At 34.6% G+C, this 20,126-nt stretch overlaps 1 protein-coding gene across 1 annotated transcript in view; it reads right to left on the bottom strand.

The window, feature by feature from the left end:
• Positions 1-20,126, bottom strand: part of LOC140164774 (protein kinase C-like) — a 379,558-nt gene that overhangs the window by 326,454 nt on the left and 32,978 nt on the right.

Below are 20,126 nucleotides of genomic sequence, written 5' to 3'. Positions count from 1 at the left end.
CTCCTGGCACCTGCTTATTTCAAGGCTTGCCTGTGACAAAGCATAGACAGGTCCACTATTTCATAGTACACAATAGAGGATTGTAGAAAACAAAATTCTACAATGACGCCCCACTTTGCTCTGCCGATTTGTTAGTGGTATGTGTAGTACATGTCCCCGTTTTTAACTTCTAGAGGCTTTCAGTGAATTGATTTTACCAAGCCACACCTGCTATAGAGTGAGACAAGAAGTAGGCAAAACAAAATCATTTTTTTGGGAATATTATTCAAAATTTCGACCAATTCTTACACAACATTTCAATTTTGCTTTCAGAATTTCACATTCTCTGAAGTATGTGACCGCTACTTAACTTTCCTTTCTCTTTCTTTTTCATACAGACTATAGGCCTACAGACATGCCTACACAAAAATGTAGGCCTTTTTCTACACATGTAGGCCTTTTTCTACACATGTAGGCCTACAGTGTACATTAGCAATAACAATTGCAAGAAAACAGAGTGGGGCCTTGGCCAGACTGTCAAATTAGACAGCCTATAGCCCAGACCATGGGGCCCAGGCATTTTATGCAATGGCCAAAGGTCTGCATGTATTTTTTTTAATAGCACTTTTAACTTGAAATGTAAATTCCCACTTAACTTACTTTCATTCATTTTTTAATAAGGCCTAAAAAAAAAATTGTTTGATTGGCGAACATAAAATTTTTTTTAGGTAGGTAGGTCGATTTTTTTTTTTTTTTTTTTTTTTTTTTTTTACTTTGTAAGCTGTAATTTTTATTTGATAAAGTCTTTGGAACTTTTTTTTCTTCTTTTTTTTAAAAATTGATTTATTTTAATTAATTTTTTTAAATTTTATTATTTTTCTGGCAAAAAAACAATAAAAAAAGTTAGGGTCGGGCCTAATTTTAGGTAGGTCGGTTACGCCAATCAAACAATTTTTTTTTAGGCCTAAGCGCCACCCCCCCCACCCCGATCCAACTAAATTACCCAAAGCGCTTATTAGGTCGAATATAGTACATGCATTGGTACCAATCTACACATGCCTCATAACATTTTACACTTCCTCAAAACACTGCGTAAGTATTTCTATATTCATTACCAAATATATACAAAGATCCACTTAATTTAAAAATCCCTGAACTTTTAACATTTCACTTGATACAACAGTACTATGAAATCACGCACATGTGGAAATATCAAAGGGGAAAGTACCTTTTTGTCTAGAACAAAAGGGACATCATATCAGCCATGCCCTGCTTGAGATAGAATTCAATGACCTGTACTGCTATTTGTAATGAAATCAACAAATTTTGAGAAAACCACAATACAACCAGATCCTGGTTTGCAAAATGATACAGGATGAAGCGATAATTATTTAGAGGTTAATAACTGCGCGAATCGATTTGGAGGGCATTGTGAAAATCTAAACATTTTGCCTTTGGAACCGAGGGATATTCCGAGGTCCAAAGCAAAATGTTTAGATTTTTCACAATGCCCTATATATTACCGATGCAAAGTTATTAACCTCATTCATAACCGCTACTTTAATCTCTTCACCTTACAAAATAACACAAAAGTTTGCTCAAAAGTTTATAAAAATAGATGATTTTTACATCGTCCCTTGCCAAAAATCGATCAGGCTAAAACAGAACGACCAATAACAAAAAAAGTACGTATCACAATCTGTAAAATATGGTAGCGCATAATCCAAATACGGCAGCCAGCGCTACAAGCAGTTTGTTGGACGCACAATACCGCGCATTACAGAAGTCAATTGTGTGCGACATTGGAACAATTACGCATTTTGCGGTCAATTGTGAGATATTAATGACCTCGATTTATGCTCGCTGCAAATAATAAAATATGATTGGATCAAGCACGCATCGCGCTTATTAATGAGGTTATGAATGAATAATAAATGCAGAAAACAATACAATTTTTGAGAGAATATATGAAACGAGCCAACTTCAGTGGGAAAAGGGTTTTTTTCATTTTTTTTTGCTTATGTAGCGAAGATCTTTTTCCAAAACTTCCATCCCCATCCCCTCTTTTCAGTGGCATAGTGTGGGTAATCATATTGGGGGGCACCGACCATGATTGGAGGCACTGGGTCTGATTAGGGGGCACAAGCCATTTTTTGGCAATTTTCCTATGGGATTTTTCAATTTTGCAATCGATTGCCCCCTCCCCGTGCCCCTATGATGCTACGCCACCCCTTCTTTTACTCCCTATGTTATTGACATTACTCAACACCTCAACTTTCCCACATCAACCTCATATTTGATTCAAACATTTGGCTACTAAATAATGTGGTACAAAACAGAACTCACCCAGTTTTATATTGGTTTAAATATGTCAAAATTAGAGTCAATATTTCTCTAGAGGTTTATGTGTGAATTGAACTTTGTGTGTTCATTTTATTTGCTAATATTAAAAGTACACAAAAAACACTATTAATTATTAGTTATTTTAAACATCAATTGGATCATTGGATGAAAACAATCCAACCTGGGGTCCTAGGGGCACATCATAAATTTTGGTGGGTATACTCCCCTAGAATTTTGAGGTGGTGGGTCTTTGGGAGCTCGGCCTCGTAACGGTACAAGGGGTCTTTTGGAGCAGTGAACAGGTAAAGGGGGAGGGTCCTTTGGAGCTGCAAACAGTCTAAATTTAAGTCTTTTCTTGGCTTCTTGGGAATGAATGCGCAATTTAGGGGTCTTTAAGAGCTGGAACTTTAAAAATATGGGTTCTTTTGGAGCCCTATTTTGGTCAAATTTAGCTTTTATAGGGGTTCTTTTGGAGCTGAAAATACAAAAAGGGGGTCTTTCCAGGGGAGCATACCCATATGGTCATTTGTGTTAAGTGCCCCCCCAATCGGGTCTGTGGTGTTGAACTAGGATCTCAAACATTCTTATTTATCTACATGTATATATGTAGTCATATATAGTTTGACCTAATGGTTTTATCAATGGACTAAACCATAAACAGATAGGCCTACAGAAAAACAGCCAAAGTCTCAGCATTACCCAGTATAAATGAGGGCCGCTCATTCCATGAAGTACGCACATACCGCATATTTTTAGTCTTTCACGTTTATGCGTGATTGTACGACAAGCACAATCAAATAATTGGCCCTCATGAATATGCGAGAATTCACAGCAAACAAAGCACAGGAACTTTGACTGTTGGTGAATAGTCTGTATTAGTCTGTGGCTTTAATATTAAAGCTTTAAACTCATGAGGTCAAATTTGAGCAATCGGGTATTATCGAACTGCACAACTGGAACTGAGATTATTGGCTGTTGTTCTTTAGTGATTTTAAAAAGCAACAAGTATACATCAAGAAATATCTATGTAAGTTCACAGAATCTACAGTCAATGACTTACAAAGCAAATTGGGTCTATATTTCAAGTATTTGATAACACGATAGTATTGACTTTGTATACAAATATGTCCACTCTTATGACAAGCGGTGCCATCTTCACAGGAAATGTTTGGTGGATATCAAAGTGAACAGTAAACAAGTCACCTCCGCACACAGTTCTTGACATTTCAAGTTTTTATCTATCTTTTATTGTTTTTTATAAAAATATGTACAGAAATAATTCATTTTAAAAAACAGTGGATATTCAAAATTAATTTCTATAAAAATAAATGAATAAATTCTATGAAGAGATCCTTGGCATTTAAAATTTCTGTAAATATGTGTTACAAATTCTAAATATAGTACTTCCTTTTTCAGATTAATACTCACTAGGATCCACAACATGCTCATCTATCAGGGCACAGTTCTTTAATCCCAATACGTTTGTATAACCATTGAATGACCTCTGAGAATTTGGGCACAAAAACTCATACCCTGCAAGTTCATGTCAAATTTTGCACCATAATTGTTTAATTGAGGTTATTGAACTATGCAATTGAATGAGGCCATTGTTATCCATAGTGACTGTACATTGAAATGATTTAAAAGATTCAAGCACAGTTCTTGATATTTTCAGTAGATACATTTTATAATTGATAAAATATGTACAGAAAACAAATAATTTAAAAATAAATTTCTATGAAGGTATCCTTGGCATTTTATAACATTTAAAAATTTTCTGTAACTATGTCTTACAAATTCTAAATACAGTGACTTCCTTTTGCAGAATACTGTACATTAAAATGAAACAAGCACTCAGTTTAGGCCCTTTACAATTAATTCTTAGTTTCCTGTTTCCCTCGCGCGTCCAAAGTAGAGAATTGTAAAATATTTAATTATTTTATTTTTATTTTGGATTTTCTCTTTTAAAATAACTTTTAATGACTTCCATTTGCTACTTTCTGACTTTGCTTGTATCAACTATAATGATGAATAAACAAAGAACATAACTGTACCATTACTTATGTATAAAATCAAACATAGTTGTAAAATAATTAAATGCATGTTCCGATCAATACAGGTTGATAAAGGATGCGACCACTTGTTTTAAAATAAAGAAAATAATAGATAATTAATAATTAATAATTAAAAGTCGCCTCATCCCTTGTTTTCAACCATGAAACAGGAAACTAAGACTCAATTGTGAAGGGCCTTATGTAACAAACCAACCCATCACTGAAGCCATACATGTAGATGTACATGTAGACTAATTAGTTTCAATATATTATAAAGCTGACCTCCCACCATCAATTTTAACCTCCTCCTCCTTCGATAACATTCAAAGGGTTTCATTCACCTTTCCATATGTATTGTTTCCCTTAAAGCCATAATGTACATTGTATGATCTTTCAATATGAAATTAGCTGATTTTTTCCAAACCGGTTTTTTGGCATATATTTTAATGTCATGATTTACACCTAAATGGAATCGGCCAAAATAAAAAAGGAAAAGGGAAAGAATTACATAAAAAAGCTCCTCTTGGTGTTGTTAATTTTATATCTGGGTCATAAGAAAAGCTAATGTATATTTCCCTTGTAAGCAATGTCAAAATTGCTCAATTAAAATATGCAGATTGTTGTACTAATTTTGTCTGATTTAGGCATATTTTATGAATCTTGTTGTTTGATACAGTGTATTAGTAGCAACACAAGAAACTCTCACCCCTTCTATTGTTTACTCAATCGCGATAAGTTCTGCCAATCTTTTAACCCCCTGAGCACTACCTGCCAATCTAACATTGCCTCCGATTGGTCAATTACACGATATCTTAACTTTAATCACCAATTAGAATGAAGCTTTGCAAATAATTCACCCCAATTTTTTTAAGTGGTGAAATTATTGTAACAATATTGCTGATTGGTCCAATTGATAATGAAAACTTCTTTTTGGCCAATCGGCAGGTAGTTCTCATGGGGTTAATGTATTAGCGATTGTCTATGCCTGATCATGCAATGTCAACTCATCCAGCTATCTGATTGCAAATAGAAACTCTGTCGATTAAGCTTGACGTCATCCCCGTCTCCTTTTAGGCCAGGTTTCACTTACAGTATACATCTATTTGGATATGTCGGGTGCTGAATTTCAGTCTTTCTCTACAGGAATGTAATTGTGTTTGTTATTCAAGGAGATGAGCGTAGACCGTGAATGGTCAAATATATGCAACACTCGACCGTCTTCAGTATCATGTCTGCACATAGACACTTCAGTCAACCTAAAGTACATTAGGCTATTGCAGTTGAAATCCATGCCCCTATGGAAGATGTGGCCCCAGGGGGGGGGGGGTACTCAGTACAAATGACCATACGGGGACGTGCCGCAAATATGGGTAGCATTTTCAGCCTCTTGGTATATTAATGACCCCTTTTTCAAAGCCTATTTTGGTATATGAATGGGTCCTTTTTTCAAAATTTTCTCAATTTTTTCGGAACTTAGCCCAATTGTTCCTTAATCTAGCCAAAACTTTCACAAAATTTTGGGAAAATTTGTAAAAACTAAGACAATTTGGGATCAATTTGGCCAAAAATTTTGACTTTTAGTATATCAATGGGTCAACATTTCTTGAAAAATTGGTATATTTATGGGTCCACTTTCAAATTCTCAGCGCACGTCCCTACCAAAACCAAACTTGAGTACCCCCGGGATGTGATTTATCCCACACAGGGGTGTAGAATTCATATGGAGTCACCCATTCAGGTAACCCCATTTGAAATTCACACTCCCTGTGTGGGAGATTAAGGCCATGTCTTCCATAGGAGGTGTATGGATCTCAACTGGAATATCCCAAATTTTGTACAAATTTTTACATACAGTATCTGTTTTTGTCATTTGAATAGTATTTCATACTAGGCCTATACTAGCATAGCATAGCATAAAAGCAATACATTTTGTACTTTTTTTGATTACATAATTTTGTTCCGACTTCCAACAAAAAAAACCAAACTTATTGTATTCAAAAGCGGATCATGTAGTAGCATTATAAATTCTGACCATTATATTCCAAACCAACACATTAATTGAGGAAGTTGTTGGTATGCAGACAATCAATCATACATGAGCTTTAAGAGATTAGATGCTTTTTGTGCACATTGGAATGGTCACATTAAGCAGAATACATATCCATGTTTAAAAGTCCTACATGGGCATCTGCAAGAGAGCTTAATGTTTTATGGAAATAAAGTACACAAAATATAAAATGTGTATGCACGGTACACACATACGCACACCTGAATATATCAAAATGTTTTACTCTTACAATTATGCACACATGTACTTTGTACTGTACACTCAAACTCTTCCAAAGCTTTAAACACTTTCATTCTTGTTTGCAAAATGGAAATAAAATAGATTTATGTGACAGTTTATAGAATTTTATCCTACACAACTTGCTTTAATATCCTCGAGGAGTAAAAATAAAAAAGACGAAAAGCAAAGTGACTGTCAGTAGTAACAAGCATATGCAGTCATAGCCACAGGAAACTCAAGAAATACCTCACAAATACAATCAACCATCAGCATCCAAAAATAGCTTGCAGTTCTCCACCAGAGCTACGCATAATCAATATTGAATCAAAAAATATACATCCTTTCTATTACCTTTTCCTTTCATTTTAATATCCTTTTTTTAAGTAAATCTATAATAACTTGTATTTCTCGGTATCATGAAAGGCAAATTAACGCTTAACTTCCAGGATTTCCTTGAGTGTAGTTATATTTTGTGAGTTTAATCTTGGAATGAGAAAATGAGATGAGAAAAGGTGGGAGAAATTTAAAACTGTGAATGGAAAATACAAACTCATTACTGGTTTGTCAAGAACAGCAGATAAGGCCAAGGAAAGTCGATTTTGAGTTTCCCGTCACCCGCCCTCACTTCATTTTCTGACCCTCACTTGAATTCATTATTGTGATTTTCCAAAAATACCAATGAAAACTGGTTATATTTGCAAAAAATTATGAATATCCCTTTATTTTTGTGGAAAAATCAAAATCAAAACATACATTTTGCTGTCAACCTTGCAGACTCTTTGTAATATACTTTTGAATCTCATTTGGGCTAAACATCCATCTTCAAGTGAGTGAGCGGCAAATAACAACACAATGCGTGTTGGTCATATAATGAAAGGCAGACAAATAATGAATAATGAAAAAGTTACCTCACTTGTTTTCAGAAATTATGTGACGGGAAACTCAAAATTGACTGTTAGGGGCCTAAAAACTGACTGTGTGGGTTATGTGCATGTGTATATGTCAGGAGTGTTTCCTCTTAAGGAGGCACACAGGATCACTAATTATCCATTATTATTCACCTCATAACTCGAAAACTATTTATGTAAAGTATATAAAAGTATACATTTTTTGAAAGGAAATGAGGTCATAAATCCATTTAAAATGTCAGTTTGGGGTCAAAAAGTACAATTTTCGAGAAAATCCCAACAAACGGCTTTTTTGACCAAAAATTTTTGGTCCGCCATAAAAAAATTATTTGAAAATCAAAAACTGTAAAACATGAATTTTATTAATTTAGACAAACAAATCTAGAAAGTGTTTTTTATTTTTTTTCAAATTTTGGTTAGTTTTTAAAATATAGGCAAAAAATCAGTAAAAACGTGTGACCCGTGTTCAAATTTTTGAATCATGGGTGATAAAAAAAGTTCTAGGCCCTAATTTAAAAAAATGAAAAAACACTATCTAGATTTTGGCCATATCTAAACGTTTGACTTAAAAACTTACCTCAGTGATGCTTCATTTAAACGCTATGGCGGACCAAAAATGGTTCAAAGTGGTCAAAAGTGAACTTGCCGAAAATCGCGATTTAGAAAAATACAGCGGATTTTAGGTCCATTTTTGAAGATTATTCCATAAATATACCATCCGGTGACTTGTGACGTTTGGTCAAGTTAGAAAATGAGAGGGGGCGTCCAACTGCAGCAGATTGGCATTTTTTTGGTGATTTAGAAGGTAAAATATACAATTATGACAAAATTATCCGTGCACATTCGGCAGATGTTTAGCCACATGGAGAAGCCATTTTATTTACTGCAGTATTGTTTCCATGGTGCAGCAGAGCGTCCGACAAGGCCGCGGCGTCGCGTCGGCGTTTGAGGAGCGACAGGGCGCGCGGACAGACAGACAGGTTACGCGAATAAGTTGCACAGTGCATGGTCGTGTTTGCCGCGAATCGAAACCATGATTATTTAAGCACAATTTTGTCCAGTACCGAAAAAAAAAGATCATGCTCTGTATTAAAATTTGCGGACATCAGAACATTAAAAGTAGCATAGAATAACTGACAAGCAATTATTTTAGCAGATAAATCAGGAAGTTTTATGAAATGAAGAATAAATTGAGACATAATCATGATAATTATGATATCTGTTTTGTCCTAATTTTCATAATTTTGCTTTAAAAATGCAATGTTTTTAATTTATCGCTTTTGGTGATTTTCTTTTTTTTCTTTTTTGTGGTGTTAACATATAGCCTAGGCCTATTGCATTTTTATGTTCATTGTCCTTTTCTGAACTGCAAACATGATGTTGTTACTTCTCGTTGCTTTTTCTTTTTAGTTGGTGCTTGAGAGGCACCACAGCGGCCGTCCGCGCCAAAGATAGGCATTTTAACGCCCATTAGCCTATAGCTAGGCCTACACCACAGGAATCCCAAGTAAAATTTTAAAAGATTCTGATGTGTCATTGCTCAATATTCCGTTTTTGTTATTGTAATTGTTTGTTGTTATCATATTTTATTTTTAACTTTTTACGGAATATCAAACACGTACAAAAGTTATAGGCCTATTATAGGCCTATAAGCCACCATAAAGTTGTAAAATATTTTGTATCGCATAAAAAGTGAATAAAATACAACAACAAAAATTTTTAAAAGTGTGTCTGTTGTTGTTTTCAATCAAATAAACGTGTAAAAAGTGGGATAAAAGTTGTAATATGTCTTGAATAAACTTCTTGTAAAACGGACAAAAAGTAGGCATTTATATAATGAACGGGCAAAACACGGAGAGGTCACAAGAAAACTGAAAAAAACCACGGAAATTGACATAGCCTAACAAAACCGAATTTCAAAAGTAGAAAACGGAACACTTATGGCTTTAAATTAGATTGTGGTTTATGCAGTAGGCCTACCGTATATAGGCATCATGCTATAAAGAGCGTTTTAAAACACTGCATGAAAACATTCACGAAAAATGCTTAAAAGCAGTAACTGTTTACCTTTTATTAAAGTATGCAGAAAACATTATAAACGTGAAAGTTGAAAGCCAGACAAACATTGCAAATAAAAGGCATTCGCCAAAACATTTGCAAAAAGTGTTGTAAAACCAAAAGCTTTTATCGCAATCATGGCATATGGTAGACCTAATAGGCCTACTGATGGAAATGTAGTCAAAATGGGCTATGAAAAAAGCACGAATTCGCGTTTTCGATTATATTTCTCGTTTGAAATTATTACTTAGCATTAAAACATTCGTGAAAATGCTTTCATAAACGCGTGCTCGCTATGCCAATTTCAAATATCGACATTTTTGACATAGAGTTGTAGGCCTATGCCTAGATGGTCGATATGATGTATAGAAATGTCAACGTTTTTGACATTGCGTTATGGTCAATCAGGAGTAGAGAACGTTTGCAAACGAATCTTAAATCCGTGTTTTAATAACACTTTGAAACATTATTCAGGGCCTTAGGTATCTAATATAGGCCTACCGGTAGTAACTGCTTGCCTATTTTTTATGGTCTTCAAAATTAAGACGAGGAACGACCGCAGAGGCCCCCGAACCAAGGCTGATGGGACGGAATAAAATATAATAGGCCTATATTCTTGTCCAACTACACCAACTTGGTAAATCAAATAATAACAATGAAATGAATGAATGAATGAATGAATGATTGAATGAGTGAAATAAAACAAATTTTTAAACATAAAATGATAAGCCTAATGATGTACTATAGGCCTCACGGGCTAAGTCTAGCCTACTAGCAAAATATGTGGGGCCGACGGTTTCTATCGTATCTACCAGATTGCGCCATCATCACGGGGCTTCTTACGGGTAACTACTTTGAACAGATAAATTTCATCTTTTCAAGTTCAGAATGAAACTTGAAAACAAAACAAAAACAAACAAGACTATAATTTATACCACTATACCGCACTTTTTTTGGCTTAAATTTATCGAGTAGGCCTACTGATTCTGGGACGGGACGGTGGTGGTCTGTCGGCCCCCAGTTTACGCAATGCAATGGTGCAAGCTTTACCTACCTTGGAAGAGATCAATACGATAAAATACGGTAGTGATCGCGATTACGACTCCATCGCCTCAATCAGCAATCACCTCGCCCATCCAGTTTACCATGTGTGCGTGTCTTTGCTAGCTGTATCGCATGCAGTACGCGCACGAGAACGCGATCTATTGCGGAAAACAATGATTTATTTACTTTTGCATTTAAACAAAAAAAAAAAAAAAAAGGGTCTTTAAAATAGCTTTTCTTATGGTTCAAATTTTAAGATTTCTTTAAAATCTATTAATGACAAGATAAAATACGGTTTGAAGATGACATTAGTGATGAAAACTCAATTTTGGCCATGTAACATTTCAGTGATCCTGTGTGCATCCTTAACCTGTATAATATTGTTATCCATAATAAAGATTTTCAGTCTTCATGAATTGTCAAAGACACCTATGTGTGCTATATTTACATGATATATCGTTCTGTGTATTACAATGCACATACTTTTGTGCACCTCTGAACTTTTACACTCTCAATCATGGCCAGTGCATAACATATTTCCACCTGTAACTACATTCACATATATTTATAATGCCTTTTATTTATTTTCACTACTCCCATTGCATTTTATTCTATAGTGGGAACATGCAAGTGCAATTCACTCCAGTTCAGGACTGCATTACCACTTGTTCAGTGCCTGTATGGGACCATGACAACCCCTCTCTGACATTACAAAATCCACCAGTCCTACAAGCGCCTCGTTGGCCGCTTCGTTGTGATTTGAAATGATTTAAATGATCTGCCATAGACACGCTGTATTATTTTGCAACAACAGAGGACACCCTTCATGTAAAAATGTGACATCATAAGGTAATTTCATCTAGACCCAAACAGAAAATATATATTTGTGGTAATTGCTTGGAGGGTGAAAAATGCGAAAATAAATGCTGCACTACCTCCCCCCCCCCCCCAAAAAAAAAATCATATACCATTGCCTAACAATAGTAACCAAACTGATAACCTAAGCTTTATTCCTTTTATTTGAAACCAATCCTCTTGGTTTTGTCACTTTTATCCAAATGGTTATTCTTTTTCCAGGGTCTATGTTTTTCAGCACATCACATCGAAGTTCCCATTGGGCACCCCATTCCTTTTTTAAAGGAAATTTTATTTACAGGTACATTGTACTCAGACAATGCTGATAAAAATGATGTGATCCTCAGAAAATGATGATGAGATTATATTATAACCCACAGTAATACAGGCTTATATTTAAAAGTCATAATACACTACTGAATAGGGATCAGACAGGTCTGTCTCCTCAATCATCAGAGTATTCCGGAATAATCAGGGCCCAACCAATTGTGTGGGGCAAAAAGCAAATCGTGCTGATAAAAATGGAGTCTTTCAAGAAAAAATACCATATTTCACATTTTACACAGAAAATTATCAATTTTGCGGGGGAATCATGCCGAAAATGGTATAAATTTTTTGCGGCAATTGCATAGTTTTTACAACAGTCAAAGAAAAGAGATAATGCTTGTCTGAGTCCTTTCAAAAAAGAAAAAAAGATTGAAGCTAGTACACTGTACAAGGTTTGTATAAACTCAAGTTTATAATCAAGGCTGTCATTTCGGATGTCATTTCATTTTCTGTGAGAAATAGTAAAACTTCACTTTTTACTGAAATCTGGCATGAAATCAATCAATTGCATGCACAGGAAATATAAAATTATGCAAAAGAAAGGTACATTTTGTTGGGGGATTTCACACCAGAAAATCTTTGGGCCTGAGCATAATATAAAAACCCACAGACTAGGATGAATAAATAATGCTTGTTACATGATGCAGAACTAGCCTTCTCCTCTTGTGGCGTATACTAGAAATTGGCAATCTTTAAACCTGTTATCTGAAATCAACAAATCTGTTCACTTTGCACCTCTGAGGCTGTGCGACACAATGATGGCAATTGGAATTATGGAAAAGTATAGAGTAACTAGGTTCATCAAGGGAAGAAAAACTCCATAGGCTTCCTCTTAACCCATAATGTGTGATTTGCTCCTCAGAGAGACTCTTAATTCTTAATTATTCCTGAAAGATATAAGTATATACATTTTGTACACTTTTGGAATGGAATCTATTTTTAGAACACAGATTTGGTGCAAAATGCTAATTTTGGAAAAAAATCACACAAGCATATTTTCTTTCTTTCTTTCTTTCTTTCTTTCTTTCTTTCTTTCTTTCTTTCTTTCTTTCTTTCTTTCTTTCTTTCTTTCTTTCTTTCTTTCTTTCTTTCTTTCTTTCTTTCTTTCTTTCTTTCTTTCTTTCTTTCTTTCTTTCTTTCTTTCTTTCTTTCTTTATTTATTTATTTATTTATTTATTTATTTATTTATTTATTTATTTATTTATTTATTTATTTATTATTTTTATTATTATTAGTAGTAGTATTATTATTATTTTTTTTTTTTTTTTTAATTAAATTAAATTAAATTAAATTAAATTAAATTAAATTAAATTAAATTAAATTTAATTTAATTTAATTTAATTTAATTTCCTTTAATTTAATTTTATTTTATTTCATTTTATCTGATCATAATATCTGATCATCATATCCGATGTAAAGAAAACTGTCTCTCAAAACTATCATATTTTTAATATAATTATTAACCGGCTTTCCCTTTTAAAGGGCATTTTTATTAAAATGGATCAAATCAGATTGAAATTAAATCTACATTTAGATTTAAATCTGATTTATGTTCTATGAATCAATTCACTGCATGTAATGACAACTGGACTGGAACTTCATACATAATGCACTGGATAAATGCATGAGGAAGTGAATGGAATTTTTAGGAGAATATTTTCCTCTGCTATTTTTTCTCCCAACAAAAATGTATTTATACTGCCTTGTGACTCTAACAAGTATGTGCCAGGTATATTACTTTCCTCTGTAAAATCATTAATTATCAAGTTCAAGATTGTCTTCAAATATGAAAAACACAACAAATCCTTGCAGAAGGAGTGTCAGGTACTTTCACTATTTTCAGAGAGATCTCTTAAGGTGCCTGGCATTTTTGTAGGGGGGGGGGTGCAATTGTACACTATTTTATATCGAAATCAAGGTCTTTATTGAATATGTGCATTTAAAAGATCAATAAGAACAAGCAGTGGCAGCACCAGGAATTTTTTTCAGGGGGGACATTGAGGGGGCAAAGTGAATTTCAGGGGGGTGGCGAAATCAACAAATGTTGCCGTAAAAAGTGGAAATTTTCATAATTTTGGGTTTTTACAGGGGCAAGGATCTGAATGGGGGAGCATTTTCCCCATGAACCCCCACCTCCCCCATGGCACTGCCACTGAGAACAAGAAATAATTCTTTTTCTTTTTGTCTTTTGAGTTTAAGGGGGCTCTTCCGTGTACTGCTGTGCCCCAGTTGCATCAATTTCTATGAAGGATTTCTATAAAATTGACTAGAATTTGATAATAGTTTGTTTTTGCTTGGTTTGTTTGGTTGTTTTTTACCTAGCTCAGGGGGGTTTACACCCCCAGCTAGTGTAATGCTATCCGATCTTTCTTTCTGGCAATTTTCTGGCACTTTTTGCTCTAGTTTTTGTTTTGTTTTTTCATTTTGAAAAAAAACACCTTTAAATCTATTAACATGCCATGTTTCTGGTAATGCAAACGAAAATACAGCCATGCCCATACCTAAAAATCTTAACACCCAGATGCAATATTTTTCTGGACAGATTGACAACTATAAAAATAACATTTAAATTCTATGTGACTAATGAAAATGATAGAAGCTGTGATAATTGATATTTCTTCTCACATAACACCCAATCCAAATTTAATCGTGTACGACTAGCAATTCTTTCACACCTCCAAACAGTTTCTCTCTACACCATTCCTTCATTAGGCTGTCCCAGTTGAAATCCATACCCTCTATGGAAGACATGACTTAATCATCCACACAGGGAGTGTAAATTTCAAATGGGGTTACCTGAATGGGTGACTCCATTTGAAATCTACACCCCCTGTGTGGGAGATTAAGGTCATGTCTTCCATACAGGGGGTGTATGGATTTCAACCGTAATAGCCCACTCCATGTTCAGGTTTACACGTACAGTGTTAAACAAATTGGCATCCTTGTCAGGTTGCCACATTTAATTACTGATATCGTCTTGGGTTGAATTTGCTTGTTGCTGTGGTGAGTTCCTGTCGTAATTATGAGCCACGCTAATCTCCAGACGACATTCTCATCCAATAGCTCATTTTCAGATGAGGGGGAAGTTATTGATGAAGTAGTATTTGTTGACATGTATGTTAGATGTCTACATTGTCCTGATTGATTTTGAAGAAGATGGGAGTTCTCATTTATAAAGTATGTACACCTGGACCTCAGGCAGTCGCAAGGTTCCACACTGACTACATTTTCGGAACTCTAGACCATGCACAATTCTCGAATTCAAGAATTGAAATTTGCCATGCTTACACAATCATTTTTTCAGCATTGACATGTATTCACGTATTCACTTTAAGAGGCCTTGGACTTTTAGCTTGGACCCAGTAACATGTATATCTTCCATGTTTGATATAAACTTGAATCAATTGAGCCCAAATTTATTGGTCAAGCTATAAGTTTTAAAATATTGGACGAGGCATGGTTGAGCTTACATATTGGGCATAAAGCATCCAATTTTATCATTATTTATGTTTTAGATCCACAATTGGAGTCATCACCAATATGTGATATGTTCTTAAAGTGTATGTACATGTAGCTGGGATGAAAAGCCGATGATCAATTGAAAATTTAGACCTTTCTTATTGAAGATTTCTTTCCCAAAAAATGAGGTCTTTTGGGGAAAAAATGTGTATCTTCAATATGAAAATTCAAAATTTTAATTGATTGTCAGCTTTTCTTACACTTTTATAGTTTAAGTACATATCATTAGATTAGTTTACTTGGAGTACTGTTATATATCAAATTTTAATAATTTGTCACAAAATTTGTATTATATCGGAAATTTAAAAAAAAATCAAAATTATTTGATATCAGAAGGACATTCCTCATATTCAGAACACAATTCGATATGTCTGATGTGCTCTCATGTCCCAGAAAAAATACTGTCCAAACATTCATACCAGAGCTCTTAAAACATCATCAACTTCTTCAATGGTATGATTATCATGCAGTCCATGTTGTATTGTCCCATTACTGAACAATCCATCTACATGTATTGCCTTTTGATTTAACCCATCACACACACACAAACAGTACGTGTGTACAATTAGGTTGTGATTAGTCTGCTAGAGGAGATGGGAAGAAAACTGATGTAGGACAGTCAATTGGAAATATGAACAATTTTTCTAGTATTTAAACTACTGCAAAAGTGGTAATTTTCGCATGTGTCATTTTTCACGCTTTACCGATTTTGTACTACATTACTTGTTTTTAATTTTACAATTTGAGTTTTCTTATATAGACCCATACATTAAAAGAACATATTCGCGTGTTTTTATTTTTGAGGTAGCTGCATTTTGCGCGCGAAAAGTGCGGAAATTAATGTACCGCAAAAATGCCCACTTTTACAGTATCATATATCAAAGATTTGTATGACCTGAACCTAGAGAAATATCTTACACTTCCCACAATGCATTTCTTCCGTATACTGATTTGCTTTTCAGTGTAAATGGTCGGTTTTACAGATCTCATCCGAATAGCAAAATCAGTGCAGTGAAGAAATGCATTGTGGGAAGTATAAGATAATTATATTCTCTGACCTGTACCTATACCTGACAAAGCTACTAAAGCCAATTGATCATTTTGAAAGTAGTCAAATGACCATTATATAGTAAACTGGAATTAAGCCTCGTTTATCACTGTCCATACCTTGTTTATATGATTTGTACAAATATCTAAACAAAACATGGCCAATTCAAATTGACAAAATACCAAGTAAAACTAGATCCTAGTACTTTAAAGTTCAAATGGCATCCAAGATCTTTGATTAGAGGTTTTCCTTCAATATAAAATAAGCAATATTCAATTTAAGGACTTTGATAAAGGCCTATCTGTAAAATCAAACTTGTTTGCAGCTTATTTCTCTGATGCTTTTTATAACAATTTAGTCCTACAGAGTAGGGCTGAATGGAGTGAGGGACAGCGGGTAAGAGAGATGGGGATAGAGAGCATCAGATAAACACAGAAAGCGTAAGAGAGAGAGAGGGGGGAGAGCAGAGCTGGCAGTAAGGCAAAATAAAAATTCCTTTAAAAGGAATGGGGCACCCAATGGGAGCTTTGATGTGATGTGCTAGCTGAAATGTAACCATTTGGATACAATTTTCTTAACAATAATGTAACATTAGCTTAGTAAGCAAAGAAAGATTAGGAAATGTAAAACATATTTATTGCAGTGAGAGAGGTGTAAAATCATACTGCATGGGCTTGGTTTCAAATAAAAAGGAATAAATATCAGGTTACCATTTCGGTTACTATTGTAGGGGTCAGTGACCTCTATTGAAAAAAGAGGAAAAAAGAGGAAAAGCACTGAAATATATGCTCAAAATGGGCTAAAAATGGAAGAAAAAGCTAAAATTTTGCCTCGAAGAAATGTCCAAAAAAGAGGAATTCAGCTTAAAAGAGGAGATTTCACACCCCTGCTATTATTAGGAAAAGGTACATCCTGTTGGGAGGGGGGCCGGGGTCATTCAGAATATAGTTTGCATATTTAATTCTTATGGATTGTTTTCCAAGTGGACATATATGTTGTAACAGTCAGTTGTAATAATTGACAATACTGCATGTCTGGTTATTGATTTAACGGAAAGTCGCCGCGGATATCAGGTTTTAAAGAGCCTTTGAACTTGTTTAACATGTTTAAAAGCGATAGATTGTCCTGAGCATCCCTGACGCCAATCCATCCACTAATCCAAGCTATTTATCCTAATTGTAATATACTCTAATCCTATAGATTTGGGATGGAGGCTTTGGTCATTATTTTTAAAGATTTACCACAGAGAAACAAGAGAGGAAGAAAAAAATAGGAATGTTCTGTCTGCTTGCAAGATTGGACTACACTTAATAATCATGTTCACACGTGGGGTTTTTACTCAAGTTAAATTTCACATGACCAGTGATATTCACCTACCATAAATATTTCTGATAACTCAATTAAGTGATACTGTCCATGCACTCGGGACTTAACATGGCCTATTCATAACCACTGATTTGCTAAGTTTAACACAACCATCTTTCACATTAACTGCCACAAGTCACACATGTAGCGACTCAGTACACTAACTTTGTGGGAAATCATTTTACAATGACTAAAAAATTGTGGGAAAGCATGGATATACCCGGAGTATGTACCAACCATTAACCGGTGTTAAGGATACGATACACGATTTACCAACAATTTCGGAATGCGATCATGAATTTTGAAGAAAAAAATAAGTTTCCACAGGCTTGAACCAACGAATCCCAGCGCGTTGATTATCAGTCCCGTCTATACCGCTCGCCACGGAGGCAGATGAACATAAGAGTGTAATAATAAAAGATAAATCTCATAATGCCATCTTTAGCCTTTTATTTACATAAAAATGACACATTTTGTAAAGATAGATTGGCCGTTTTATGCATAATAGCGAACGTTTGGAAAAGGTCTCAAACAAATAATAAAGACACTGATACATTTCTGTTCTCCACACAGACACTTACCTCAACAGTTCAGTTATCACAACTTTATCACGACCTGTCACTAATAACTCTCAATGACCGTATCACAACCTTAAAGTTAAAAAGCCCACATCTGAATATGGCTTCTAACGTCAGATTCGCAATCTACCATGTGGTGTTGCACTTATCACTTAATACATCATTTAATATTCAAGTATAACACACTTCGCCTAAGCCAAATTTTCCAGGTCCGTTCAAATTGATTTGCAGACAAGCACTGAACGGGTGTGTACATCCATGCATCACTTATAATTAATTTGCTTTCGAAAAACAATGAATATAACAGGAAATTAGTTGTGGTGTAATTCTGTTAATTTGACTAATCTATACATTTGCATATATATATTTGTCTGAACTAAATGATTTGACTCGCATACAAAGGCAATCGGGTACTATCTCTCATGTCTACAAATGTATCCTCACGTACATCATAGTTTCAAACATGTAGATGTTTTGCTTATTTCCTTAATTACAAATTAAGCATACTTAAATTACCTTACTGTCCAGCGCATAAATTATTTTGCACCAGGTCATGTGGATACGCTCGATTTTACGAAAGCCCAGGAAAATACTTTTTAGGGTCCATTCTAAAGTCCATTTACTTTTGAATAAAAAAGTGCCCCATCAACTACATCCAATTATATGCAGGGACTATATAGCCTGTTCAGTATAAGTTGAAACCTGACCCCATCCATCAACCTTGTTATCTCATAAACCCTTTCCAAAGTTGTGTTCTACATTGCATCTTTCTCTAAATGATCTCTAAACAACTAACATGTGATTTAGGGTACCATTTTCCTGTTTCATGCTGTTTTTGATACCCTGAATACTGCATATCCCCAGCCCTGAAAAAAAGACCCTTTTACTTGTTTTTTCTTGTACGCAGGTAATATACAACTTGAAGTACATTTACCATGAACCTGTATTTCACTCCACAGCAAAGCAGTGAAGGTACATGTGCATCAAAATATTATGAGAACGCTTTCTATTTTGATTAATATTAAAGTGCCGTTATTTTAATTCTACCTGTACCACTGAATTTGTCACCACCTGTGTATAAATATTATTTTTCAAGCCTTTCCTTATGGTGTATCAACACCTTTTGTAAGCAAAGAATATTTATTCCATAATATTAGTAGAATTTGACTATCTACTGCATGGTTGTTGTTTAAGAAAGTTCTGGGTATCACCTATCATATATGTGCCAGTAATTTCATTTTTCATTTTAAAAAGCAAAATTAAAAATGAGGAGACAGAAACACTGTCAAGCTATTAACTCTATGAGAACTACCTGCCGATTGGCCAAAAAGAAGTTTTCATTATCAATTGGACCAATCGGCAATATTGTTAGAATGATTTCACCACGCAAAAAAATTGGGGTGAATTATTTGCAAAACTCCATTCTGATTGGTGATTAAAGTGAAGATATAATGTAATTGACCAATCAGAGGCAATGTTAGATCTGAAACTGTAAAACACCTATATGAAATATTAAACTAAAAAATTTACTTGGACAGCTAGTAAAAGGGATAGGAGAAAAAAACTTCAGCCAGTGAATTTTTTCGTCCCTACAAACATTAATGTCTAGTCTATAACAATGTAATTCTCATCAAGCATGGTCAGGCATGCGACACGGTAATCAGTCGCATCTACGTCAGACTTCATCTTTCGCATCGGCCACTAAATAGTGACTGGGGGGCAGCAGGGCGTCTCGGGTCTTAAAAGAAAAACATATCCGCC

Source organism: Amphiura filiformis, chromosome 11, assembly GCF_039555335.1.
Source record: "Amphiura filiformis chromosome 11, Afil_fr2py, whole genome shotgun sequence".
Taxonomy (NCBI): Eukaryota; Metazoa; Echinodermata; class Ophiuroidea; order Amphilepidida; family Amphiuridae; genus Amphiura; species Amphiura filiformis.
This window is presented reverse-complemented; position numbering and strand designations above follow the sequence as displayed.